Source organism: Onychomys torridus, chromosome 19, assembly GCF_903995425.1.
Source record: "Onychomys torridus chromosome 19, mOncTor1.1, whole genome shotgun sequence".
NCBI classification, from domain to species: Eukaryota; Metazoa; Chordata; class Mammalia; order Rodentia; family Cricetidae; genus Onychomys; species Onychomys torridus.
The window spans coordinates 17,287,059-17,300,308 of NC_050461.1; the positions used below are offsets into that span (position 1 = coordinate 17,287,059).

At 42.0% G+C, this 13,250-nt stretch overlaps 1 pseudogene; it reads right to left on the minus strand.

Annotated features, from left to right (window-relative positions):
* Positions 1-7,433: 7,433 nt before the first annotated feature.
* LOC118570681 lies at positions 7,434-13,020 on the minus strand (annotated as a pseudogene).
* Positions 13,021-13,250: the final 230 nt, after the last annotated feature.

The following is a 13,250-nucleotide window of genomic DNA, read 5'->3' on the forward strand; positions in this document are numbered from 1 at the left end:
TTGGCAGATATCTCATGGCTCTGCCATCTCCAACATCTTCGGCACGCCACCGCAATCCAGGCTTCACTTTCACAGCTTCATACAATGGCCTCTCTGGCTCTCCAGGACTACTGAGGAAGGTTCTACACCTCTTTACTTGTGTATCTTTCATGATACAGATCTTCCATTTTCTAAAGCCAGAACTACATGAAAAACGTTGCCAAGTCCAGCTACCTAATTGGGATGGAGCCTGGGCCCCTTGAAATACATTTGCCTAAGTTTCCCTTTGTTGTTGCTTTTTAGTAGCAGAAAATTCCCCAGGCTTCATTTTTTTTTTTTTTACAAATTGGAAGCTTAGTTGGTGGGATCCTGTCCTGAGGACACCCTTCTTTTTATTCTATTTCAGAACAGACCTTTCTTTTGGGATTTTTTTCTGTTTTGGTTTTTTGAGACAGAGTTTCTCTGTAGCTTTGGAGCCTGTCCTGGACTACCTCTGTAGACCAGGCTGGCCTCGAACTCACAGAGATCCATCCACCTGCTTCTGCTACCCGAGTGCTGGGATTACAGGCGTGCGCCACCACTGCCCGCTGAAAAGGCCTTTCTTTAAACTTCTCATCTTTCAGCACAAGCCTTAGCTCCAATGTTAAATTTCTGGGTGCTCTCTTTTCTCCTCAAATTACACTTTTTTTTTATTGCAAACCTGCATAAGAGTAGTTATAGCAATAACTACACAAAAGAACCAATATTAGACTGTTGTGAAATCTCCCCTGCCAAAGAAATTAATCCATTACTTTTCAATTAGCCTCAGGCAGATTCTTAGGATAAGGGCAGAAAGCAGCCAAATTCTTGGCCAAAATATATCAAAAGTGGTTTCTAGTCCAGTTGCTAATATTGTTCCCACTTTGAAACTTTTTTGTTGGGCCCCCATAGTCCATGTTGCTCTCAGCACTACGGTCTTCCGAGTTCCTACTAGGATGGCCCATTAAGCTGCCGTTGATTACAGGGTTCAATTACCTTTCTAGTCCCAAATCCCACAGTCTTCTCCATTTCTTCCCAAAGCAGAACGGTCAGGTTTGTCATAGCACTAGCCCACTTCTTGGTACCAACTTTTGTCTTAGTTATTTTCTCTTACTGTGATAAGAAACCATGGCCAAGATGACTTTATAAAAGAAAGCGTTTATTTGGGGCTGACGGAGGTTCAGAGTCTGTGACTATCATGGCAGGGTTGTTGGAGCATGGTAGTAGACAGCAAGAATGGTGTTGAGTCAGGAGCTGAGGGCTTACATTTTGAGATACAACCCTGAGGCAGAGAGAGCTAACTGAGAATGGCTTGGGCTTTTGGAACCTCAAAACCCACACTTAAGACACACCCCTTTCACAGCAAAGCTACAGCTTCAGATCCTTCCCAAACAGTTTCTCCAACTGGGGACCAAATACTCAAACTTTAGAGCCTGTGGGGGCCATTCCCATTCAAACCACCACCATAGGATCTGAACTCAGGCCCACACACTTGCAGAAAAGGCAGTTTACTGACTGAATCATCTCCCTAGCCTCCAGTTCCTGTTTATCTTTAAAAACTAAGATAAAACATGGTTTCTTTCAGGAAGACTTCTTAAGCTCCTCCCACTTTCACTTTGAGGTAAGTACACTCCAGCTAGCTGTGATTTTTCTATGACCCTTCCTTCTGTCCTATGTATCAGAAATGATTATATCTGTCTGAGAATATTGTTCAGTTGGTAGAGTGCTTTTCTAGCATGTATGAATAGTTTGACTTTGCTCAGTGTCAGATTAATTAGATGATGTGGTATAAATTATAAAATAGTGGCTCACATTAGTCAAGAGTCTTTTCAGACTTGCTGTTCTTCTGTATTCCATGGGCCTACTGCTTCGACCTCCCAATACTTGCTATGTATTGCCCACCTCAACCGTACTGTCTCTTTTCATTTTCTTCTTAAAATTTATAAGACCCTATATGCTTCTAGAATAGCCTACCTTTCTACAAAGCACATTCCACGTGTAAATGAGGTGCACAGCGGGATACTATATCAAAGCCAGCCCATGAAGCTATTATATATTTCTTGCTTGAAGAGAAAGAGGTGGAGAGCAGAGAGCAAAGGTTCTTATCTGGGCTTTTGTCTTCTAGATTTCTAACCCTAGGGATAGGGGAGAAGAACAACTCAGTTTGACTAAATTGGAGGGGCAAGGACTTGCTGCCTGGCAAGGTCTGCTCTGATGTTCACCAAAAGGCATTTTTTTCTCAGAAGCACAGCCAGATGACACTTTCCAGACTACTTTGTAGTCATATGAGACTATAACTAAGGGAACCTATGGAATACTAGCAAAAGTGATATATACCCCTTTTATATCTGGCCCCCAAGCCATCCTCATCCTCCATACTTTATCTTTCTGAGTTTGGTGGCTTCATGGAGAAGACTCTCAGGACTTTTGTCAAATAGAGCCACAAATGTGAGGAAAGTGGGCCCCTTCATGGCCACATGGAAATTTCCTTTCTGAACATTTTTAGTAAAGTATTTAATGAGGACATGGAGAGGAGGAGGAGGAGGCAGAGGGACCTGATACATGACTGTAGAATCTGAGAACAGAAGAGAAACCTTGTTTTGGTGATAGAGTATTACCAAAGAGTACATAGTAAACCTATGATCCCAGAGCACCATACAACAGAATAATCCCCATTCCTGTAAGCATGATGCAGGTATTGTACTGAGAAATACTGGGCATGAAGGTGTATGCATTATGGGATGGGCAAGGATCATTTCTCAGAGATGACTTTATGGGATGATGTCAAGGATCATAGTGAATGTCTAATTCTCCTTAGGATCCAGAACATGGTAGACCCTCAGTGGCTGTTTATGCATGTGTGACTATCTATAGATAATAGACTGTGAAAGTCTATAAACAGTGGCTGTAAGAAATAAGCTCACACCATCAACCAGCAAGAACCTAGAATGAGGTTGGAAGAGCCTTTGGTAGAGATTTCTTTCTTTTCTTCTAAAAGTCAAAAAGGTAAATGTCAACCTGTTTCCTAGGAAACAACATCAGCCACTAGGTCTTACAAAAAAAGAAAAAAAAGAAAAAAAACCACCCACCAATGGCAACACTATCACATTTCTGGAAGAATTCCTCTTGTTCCTATTTAATTCCTAGGATGCCAAGTTCAGAAGACAGTATGCAGATGTTCAATAACAGATTTCCACTGTGATATTTGTTTCTATGAAAAACTCTAAGATTTTATATCTTATAACTTTATTTCACCCATACTTAGTATTTATGAGAATCAACTGTAGGTCTATACAACTGGAAATGTTACATTTGTTGATAACTTGAGAGTAATCATTTTTGATGTATCATGTAAGATAGTTTTATTAGTAGGTTTTAATTTTACATAATTACCACAGCACAAAAAGTAATTAGCATTATCATGATGGAAACTATTTATTGGGTGCTTACTGAAATGCCCACTAGGCTTTATCTTATTTTTGGCTTTAATCCTATGAGCAATGAGACAGGAGTTAGCATTTCCTAGCCCTCTTGGGTTGGCATCTTGAAAGGTACACAGAGACCACAGAAACCCATAGAGGGATCCAGAACAGTCAGGGTATGATAGCTTGTTCTCTCTCCTGCATAGTCTCAGAAGATACTAAAACTTGAGATGCTCTGAATTAAAAAATGATAGTGGATTCAATTGCGTTCTCCTGAAGATATGTCCAGTGGAACTTTAGAATGTGGCAGTACTTGGAATAAGGGTCTTTGCAGACAGAATTAAGATAAAGCTCTTGGTATTTTGCCTGGGGATTATGGACAAGGGTCCTTGCAAAAGAAAAGGAGTCCTAGAGAGGGAAGAATGCTGCATGTAGGTACAAGCAGAAACTAGAGTTAGGTGGTCCTAATCCAAGGACTATCAAGAGTTGTTGGTAGCTACTAGAAGCTGAGGAAAAAGCACAAGGAGATTCTTCCTTGGAGACTTCGGAAGGAACTAATTGTATCATATGATGATTTCATACTTCTTGCCTCCAGGACTGTGAAAGAATGCATTTCTCTTGGTTTCAGCCACCTGGCTTGTGACGACTTTTTGTTCCTGCCCTAAGACACTCACATAAATGTGGGACCAGACAAGCAGCAGCAGGTTCTGTGGGAAGCATCGCAATCACATACTGCAGATCAGTTTACAGAGAGCAGCTAAGCTTCCTAGTACAAACACAGAGAAATGGAGCGGGTGACCAAGAAGAGGCCTCAGGCCAAGATGAAGGGCATCAGCGTGCGTCCAGCACGGTGGCTTGCACTTCTGCATTTTCAGTGACAGATGCCAGCATGGTGCAATAGTAGCCCAGCCACCCCACAGAGACAGTAGTAAGGACTAAAGAACAGCAGGCGGATGCCAATGGTGAGATGAGATAAGAGATATCATAGATGGAATCCTCAGGCCCTTGGTACCCAGCATGGAGTCTCAAAATCTCTTTGCTGGTGGCCAAACCATAGTGTGAACTGCTTCTGATGTGTTGATACCCAGGAAGAAAAGAAGAGATGGAGGTCGGAACAAAAATGCCCCAAACCAAATATTGACTTGTAAAGAGAACAAGCCTTTACTTGAAAGACATTATACTAAAAGGGAAAGTCACATTTAGCTCTCGGGTTTTAGTCTTTCCTTCGGTATTAGTCACCTAGAAGGCTCATGAAAGGAGAGGCATAGAAAGTAGTATACTTTCTACACATCTGAGTTGTTTTTCTGAGTTCAAGAATTGTGGTGGTCCACAGAGGCTGCCTAGTGAGACCTTACTCAAAGTCAGAGAATCTGAGCTTGCTGTACCCAGCAGGGCTGCATAATGGGATGATTTGGCCAGGGGCGTGGTTACCAGGTGTTTGGCAGGGTCTATACTTGGCTGTATGATGTGCTTTGATCTTGGAAGGGGGAGGTCTTTTGCCTCTCCCCTTGGCACATTATAAAAAGCCCTTTTGAATAAAGCTCTGGGAGGCTGGGTATTGATCCAGCCCCTTCCCCCACCCCAAAGCTACCCTGTGTCTCTGTCTTTCTTATTGTCTCTTTCTATGTTTCTACCTAATATTTCCTCATTCCTCTCTCCTCCACCCAAGAACCCTCCTCCGAAAGGTGGGTTGGAGCTGGATTCAGACAGACTCCCACAAAGAACGTTATACTTTATTTCTGTCTTATCTGATATGAGGTCTTTCCCAGGAGATGCCTGTGACTCTCAGAATGAGATCTCTGTGGCTCCAGCCACCATCTCTGTCTTCTAGTTGGGTCAGACACAGTGGAGTCCCAAGGGAAACCCCAGAAAAAGTACAGGTGAGAATTAGTGTGTCAGCAGGATCAACAGGCATGGATATTTTCCTCTTCGTTCTCCCCAACTTTGTTTGATCATGAAGATTTTCAAATAGTCCAAATATTCCAGAGAATAGTTGAGTGAACAGTCTGACACTACACTCAAACAATTGCTAACAATTTGCTTATCTATCTATCTATCTATCTATCTATCTATCTATCTATCTATCATCATCATCATCTACCTACCTGCCTACCTATCATCTGTCTCCCGTTGTCATTGTCGTCATCATCATCATCATCATCATCATCACCATCTATCTATCTATCTATACCCTTACCCATCTCTTCCCCCTAAAAACCTGAGTCTAGATATACGATATGCTTTGGGGAAAACCAAATATTATTGTTCTGCTAAGGGAACATGGCAAAAAAATAAAAAGACTTCTAATGATATTCTGCTATAGATCAGCATCTTGCTCATCCATCATCAGAAAAGCTTCTTCCTGCAGTATATGGGAACAAATATAGAGACCACAACCGAACGATGTGCAGAGAGACACTGAGGGACTTTGGAACCTTCAGTTCTAAATGGGTTGTCTTTATCAAACCCCTCCCCTCAGGGCTCAGGAAGCTATGCTGAAGAAGAGACAGAAAGATGGTAAGAGCCAGAGGCAATGGATGGATGGCACCAAGGAAACAGTGTCTTCCGGACAGGACACAACAGGACTAATGGTGCACCTATAAACTCACACAGACTGTGGCAGCATGCACAGGGCCTGCACAGGTCTAAGCTGGATGGTGTCCCAGTGCGAGAGGAGGAAGTGGACATGAACTCTCATGCCTAACCAAGAAGCTATCTCCAAATCACATCTGCTTGCAAAGGAAAAATTCATTTTCTCCAATGGAGTCTCGCTAGATATATAAACCACACTTAAGTGTAGCCCCACGGCCAATAGTAGATGGCCAACATGAAACAAATTCAGTAGTACTTTTGCAGAATTTTTTTTTTGGTCTAATATTGCCTTGTTTGGGCATTTTTAAAATCTTACTGGTCTTTTGATTGTATATTAGGGTTTCTGATTTTGTGATTTTTTTTTTGTGTGTCTGTTTTATGTGTGTGTTCCTGTGTAGTTAGAGTTTTTCTGCCTGACCCAGTCAGGACAAATCTCTCTTACCCGCCAGTCCCACAGTCGCTCAGACCCAACCAAGAAAGCACACAGAAACATATTGCTTATAAACTGTATGGCCGTGGCAGGCTGCTTGTTATCTACTTCTTCTCTCTTAAATTAACCCATTTCTGTTAATCTATACTTTGCCACATGGCTCGTGGCTTACCAGTGTCTTTACATGTTGCTTCTCATGGCGGCGGCTGGCGGTGTCTCTCCAGCCTTCTACTTCCCAGAATTCTCTACTCTCTTGTCCCGCCTATACTTCCTGCCTGGCCACTGGCCAATCAGAACTTTATTTACACAGAGCAATATCCACAGCATTCCTGTGCTTCTTCTGTCTTTTAAAATTCTAGTTTTCTTGTTTTTTTTTTTTAAATTTTTTATTTGCCTGTTTGTTTACTTTTTAAAGAGAGAGAGAAGGAAAGTGTGGCATTGGATGGTTGGAGAGGTGGGCAGATCTGGGAGGAGTTGGGCGAGGGGAAGTCATGATCATAATATATTATGTAAAAATTTATTTTCATTTGAAACAAATATTGTGTTTATTACTTACAAATATACTTAAATAATCTGTCTCTATGTGACTATCATATATCTCTCTAGATATGTCTATGTCCTTGAATGGAACCCACGACTGATATTGTTTGGGTAGCCATAAGTGAATATATTTAAGGTATAGAACTTGATGATCATACACACACACACACACACACACACACACACACACACACACACACACACCCTGGGACTATCTATCAAGGCGATAGTCATAACAACAATCTTCATCCCCAAGGTTTCTTCCTTTCCTTTTATGATATTGCGATTATTAATATTGATTGTCAACCTGACAAAATCTAGAATCACCTGAGAGACAAACCTCCAGGCACACCTGCAAGAGATTATTGAGCCTCCGAGTCGGCCTGTGAGGTTGTACGTTAATTGAGGAGGGAGGTCCCACAATAAAAGTGGGTGGTACTATTTCCTTAGTTTCAGTCCTGGGGAAAGCTAGCAGAGCATAAGTGTTCTTCTTTCTTTCTACTTCCTGATGGTGGACTTTTTCTGTAATCAACAGAAAGAATAGAGTCATTCCCTCATCAGGGAGGTGAACCCAGAACCAATTCTTCCACCAAAGCTGTGGAAAACCAAGAAGCCCTCAAGACCTGTGCACTCACTGATGAGCAAGCTTGTGATTTAGGTCCAAGACAAGGTCAATGATCTTTTTTCAGATGGTGTGGTAGCCACAGATAAAGTTACTGGCAGCATCTTCTTTGCCTGTGATGAGCAGTTCAGGGTGGGAGAGCTGGCGGTAGGTCCCAGCGTGAACTTCATCAATAACTGTGGGTTCCAGGTCTACAAACATTGCCTGGGGCACATGCTTGCCAGTGCCTGTCTCTCTGAAGAAGGTGTTGAAGGAGTCATCTCCTCCCCCAATGGTCTCGTCACTTGGCATCTGGTCATCAGGCTGGATGTCTTGTTCCAGGCAGTGGAACTCCCAGCAGGCATTGCCAATCTGGACACCAACCTGGTCAACATGGATAGAGATGCACTCACTCCTGGTAGCTTAGAAGGTGAGGGTGACAGAAACAGACACCAGGTCCCAGGTCCTGGTTACCTTTCCTGACAGCTAAGCATCAAGGTAAGTGATGCAATGTTGTTGCCCTTTCCATTTTTTTTTCCTAAGAGCATCTCTTCTAAAGCATGTAATTCTGATGATGACATGGCACCTAGTTCTTGCCTTTTGTGTTCTGTTTTGCACAAATGACAATATAAGAAAGTCAAGTGTGGCAGACATCTCATCACTTGTTAAGTCAGAAACTCACGTGCATACGAGTTTCTCTAGTTGTAGGTTGGGCTCACATGGTCATAATTTTCTCTTCAGAATCAAGTAACATAGAGGCAACAACCTCATAAGACTCAAGACTCTTGCAAAACATTAAGATTAGACGTGTGTGTGTGTGTGTGTGTGTGTGTGTGTGTGTACATCTGTGTGTGCATGTACAGCACTTAGCTTAGTCACTGGCATGCAATAAACATCCAATATTAAATAAATAAGCTATTATATTCTTAAACGTGCAACATGTTTTTGTTTATGCTTTTTAAAATTTATTTGTTTTTATTTTATGTGCATTGGTGTTTTGCTATGGGTATCAGGTCCCCTGGAACTGGAATTAAAGAGAGTTGGGAGTGGCCATGTGGGTGCGGGGAATTGAGCCCAGGTCCTCTAGAAGAGCTCTTAACCCCTGAGCCATCTCTCTAGCCCCTATTTTACTTATTTGTTTATTTTAGAACATGCAATAATGTACTGGGAATTCAGCTTAGCATATAAAACTTAGATGAGATTGTCTGGTCTAGGGGAAGGGCTAGTCTGCTACTGGCTGGTACACCTTCTCCTGGCACACTATCCCACAGGTGTGTTATGCGCGAATGGGAAAATGAATGGTTGTTTTTTTTATCAGGTACAGTGATTGCTTTTTGTGTGCAGGAGAGAGCATGAGCCGAATACAGTGGGTAACACACTGCTCGTCTGTGCTCATCCAGACATATCATACATACAATGGCTGGCTTCATCCATAGGCCTTTGATGACAGGTTGCTGTGGTCACCGCCATTTCACAGAGCATTAAAAGGCAGTTGGTGAATATGCCCACTTTCTTGACAGAGTGCAAATTGAAATTATGCTCAAAAATTTTGACACTGTTTCTCTGAAACTATGCCTGTTTCTGGAAATATGCCAACAGTCCCAGGAATGCATTTTAATTTCTTTATTCATATTTTACACCCAGGGAATTAAACTTAGGACCTCACATATAGTAGGTAAGTACTTTACCATTGAGCTGTACTCCCAATACTAGGAATACATTTTAGGAAGGAACATCAGGATGGCTAAGGGGCTGCCTCATCCATTGATATAGGACTCCTATTTTCTCTCTCACTTATTGTGCACAGCCTGCCCAATGATTGCTTTTTCTTCCTCTTTGCTAATAGAGTGCAGCTTTGTTTAAACTGTAGCTTGCTCAGTTTCAAGGGATGAATCACAAATTAATTAAGTCAACCACAGCAATGTTGTTCTCCTTTGCCAAGCTTAGCTTAGAGATCTGGCTGATGGAACATAAGGAGTCACCTGGGAGATTTGAGAAAAACTCTTCACAGGTCTATGTCAGAAAACAAATCTAGAGTTAAATGGGGAGAGGGATCTCTTTGTATTCTATCTCATCTTTCTGCCTTGGATTTTTTTTCACTCAAGTCAAGATGCTTGAAGCTGCTGTAGCTGTCTATAGACACTACACTAAGCACTTACATCACTGAGCTAGCCTCACCCTGGTGGCACCTACACCAGACTCCTTGTCAAGCCAGATTAAAATCGAGTGGTTATTCTGTTCTGCCTTATAACCGTGGTTCAGTGTGGATACAGTTTGGTGTCCTAATCCTCATCTAAGAAGACAATTCAATACAAAGTCTAGTTGATCACATCTAGATATACATTGCTTCCAGGTTCTATTCATTATAATCTCCATTCTGGGCTGTGCTTTTTAGCCTCCGGTAAAAGAATCAGGCTCCAGGAATAGATATAGTCTGTCTCTGAGTTAACCTGACACAAAGGAAAGTTTTTCAGAACTGGCTGCCTTGAGCCTGGTATGCCTTTGACAAACAGGCTTGTTTACAAGTGTATTGTGGCAACAGAGACCTCCTTAGTGAAACCATCTCCACTTACATAATTGCTGTTTGAATATAGACAAGGCTATGCTTGCTGTCATAGCCTAAATAACTAATGGTATAAAAACAAATCAGTCAACATGCAAGACCATAACATTTTCCTGATTATTATATATAAGAAAAAGGGAAATGACCCAAAATAAAAACACACAAAAAAATCCATTTTAGTAGTCAGCCACAGAAGTACAAATCTAAATGACCAACAAATGTGTAAAATGTAGCTCAACATCCAATTAGGAAAGTAAAAATAAAAGCGAATTTGAAAGGATCCATATCAGGGCTGGAGAGATGGCTCAGAGGTTAAGAGCACTGGCTGTTTTTTCAGAGGTCCTGAGTTCAATTCCCAGCAACCACGTGGTGGTTCACAACTATCTACAATGAGATCTGGTGCCCTCTTCTGGCCTGCAGGCCGAACACTCACTGTATACATAATAAATAAATCTTAAAATAAAAAAAAAAAAAAGAAGAAGAAGAAGAAGAAGAAAGAAAGGATCTGTATCTAACATTGGCCAACATGGATATGTTTGGCAGGTCTTGGGAGTCTGTGGGGCTTTAGCACCTCTATGGACTTTGGAAGGAAGCTTGGTATGTAAAAGCACAGACTCCAGAAGGAGTCCTCCTTTGCTGTCTGACAGTAAATAGACCTAGTTCAAATAAGCACACCCCAGCGCCCTCATCTGTTAAGTGTAAATACGACAACAGGCAAAATGTATGTAGAGATACTTAAAACCCAAAAGACCTGTTCTAAGGGATATGCCAAGATCTGTGGGGACCCAATGGAACTTAAGTAGTGTCCTTGCACGGAGGCACTCCACAGGTGGTAGCATTTTTACTTGGTAATATATACAATTAAACTTGCTGATTCCCTTTGAAGTGCAAAATCTTGAAAACGCTTGCACCTGTGCTCAAGTACATGAAACCATGTATGGCAGTTCTAGTACTGGTTATTTTAGCAAAATCAAAACCATCCAAATGTCCATCAGGAAGAAAAGAGATGAACTGTGGGGTATTCATCTAATGTTAATTTTGTTTTAACAGAAAAGCCAGGTGGAGGCTGGTATAGATGACATTATTCCATTTGCTTAAAGTTTAAATGACCAAAACACTATATAAGTTATGGGGAAACAAATGTAGGAAAAAATAGGACGAGAGACGTGAAAGATCCTACTGTCTTCAAGATAATGGTTACATGTGGGTAAGGAAAGGTCATCGGGAGCTGGGAGAATTAGAGATCCAGGCTGACAGAAATGCAAGCGAAGCCTGGCAGCCACTGCACTGCTGTTCTTGCAGAGGTACACAAGCAGGAGAGGCACCAGCAGGCTTTCCCCAAGAGCTCACAACTCACACAGGTCCATGCTGCTCACATGTCACTGGCTAGAATTAGTCTTTCGCTCTCACCCCTCCGAAGGGCGTTCTTTTGCTGCACATGAGCCATGCTTACCACATCTGACCTGTGGTCTAAAAAGGAACAGAACACACTCAGCTCCAGAATGAATAAGCTTTCCACCACTTTAACTGCACTTGATCTGGAGTACCTCAATAATTCAGTCTTCCCAGTTTGCTCAATCTCTGGTCTTCAATGAGCTCTGCCGAGAAATGCCAAGTCTTATTTCACAGAGTCACCAGATGGGAGCATTGGCTACCAGGATTTATCTACCAGTGATCCACAACATCTGGAGTGGTTATACATCTTTTCAAGATTTCATACAAGTGTCTAGAATATTTTTGATTTTTAGAATTAAATGTTAAATAGTGATCATTATAGTCATTCTTTTAAAATAACATGGGGCTTACCTCTCAGGGGCAGAATGAAGCCCTTTGATTACAGAGTGTTTGTGTGCGGAGCCTGCTGACTGGTAGACCTTCCATGAGCTGGGGAGACTTTGAAAAGCTCATTCATCAAAGGCAGCAGTTTTGGCAAAGGCTGAGCTACAGCTTTAATTAGCACCATGTTGCTTTCTTCAGGTTAGAATTTTTGCATAGGTTAAAGCAGCCAGGGAAATATTTTTCTAAAACCCACCTGCTCTGTCAGCATTACATACCCTTTGGTTTTCCATAAATAGCCCACAATGAAGAATGGTCGACCCGCATGTTCCCATACTCACAGCTTGTGGGTGCCACAACCGAGCATATGGAAAGCTAGCGTCTGGGGCCTTTGTGACTTTTCTTGAGCCAGAAAAGCAAGTACCTGAGGCTGTTTTCTTAATACCTGCTCCGATCCCCACCTGGCCTTCCGGTTTGGAGCAGTGCTTGTAATTAAGTCAGCATTAGCTGCTTTGCTGTTCTCCCAGAATTGTCTTTAATGTTTTTTTTTTCTTCCAAGTATCTGTAGGAACCAGCATTCTTGTATATCATTTGTAGAACTGCCTACATCCTTCAGTTAGGCACCTGTGAAAATTTATCTTTTAATTACATATAGGTGCTAAATAATTTGTCTCTATTGTTAAATCAGTTTCTGTAAACATGGACTTGAATAGGACAAGTACTATTTTAAGAATGTATGATACAGCTGTATCTGATCATTGGCTTCTCCTATTGTATTTTGGTATTGTATCATTGGTATCTTTGTTACTTCCACTCAAAATAGTATGTGGTGTGAGAGTTCCTCTCTAATTCTGGAGGTGAGAGGCAGATGCATGTGGATGGGGGTGTGCCAACTGGGATGGCTCTTGCCATCTGTCATGATGGGAAGTGGCTTCGTGTTTAGAGAAGTGGATTTTCTTTGTCTTCTCATGGCTTCCAGAAACAGACATCTCACTTTAGACATCCTCTACATTTCATAAAGCTCACATCCTGTGAACCAGCTGGTCATTTCGACAGGAGGAATAAAATGGAGAGCAGGCCCTTTCTTTCCATGCTCCATGTTCTCGCTGGCGCAAGTGGAGCCGAGAAAAGCATCAATGTGTTCACTGCGAGTATGCTGGACAGAGATGGCTTCTCAGATGCCTGTAAATGGAGCACTTACTGGGTGGCTGTCCACAGAAAGCCTCTGACTGGGCCTCAGGTTGTCAAGAGCAGCCTCACTTGGTGGCCTGGCTTTGAAATCTTTTGACTCAATGTGCACCCAGTCCAGTGGGTAATATTTGCTCCCAC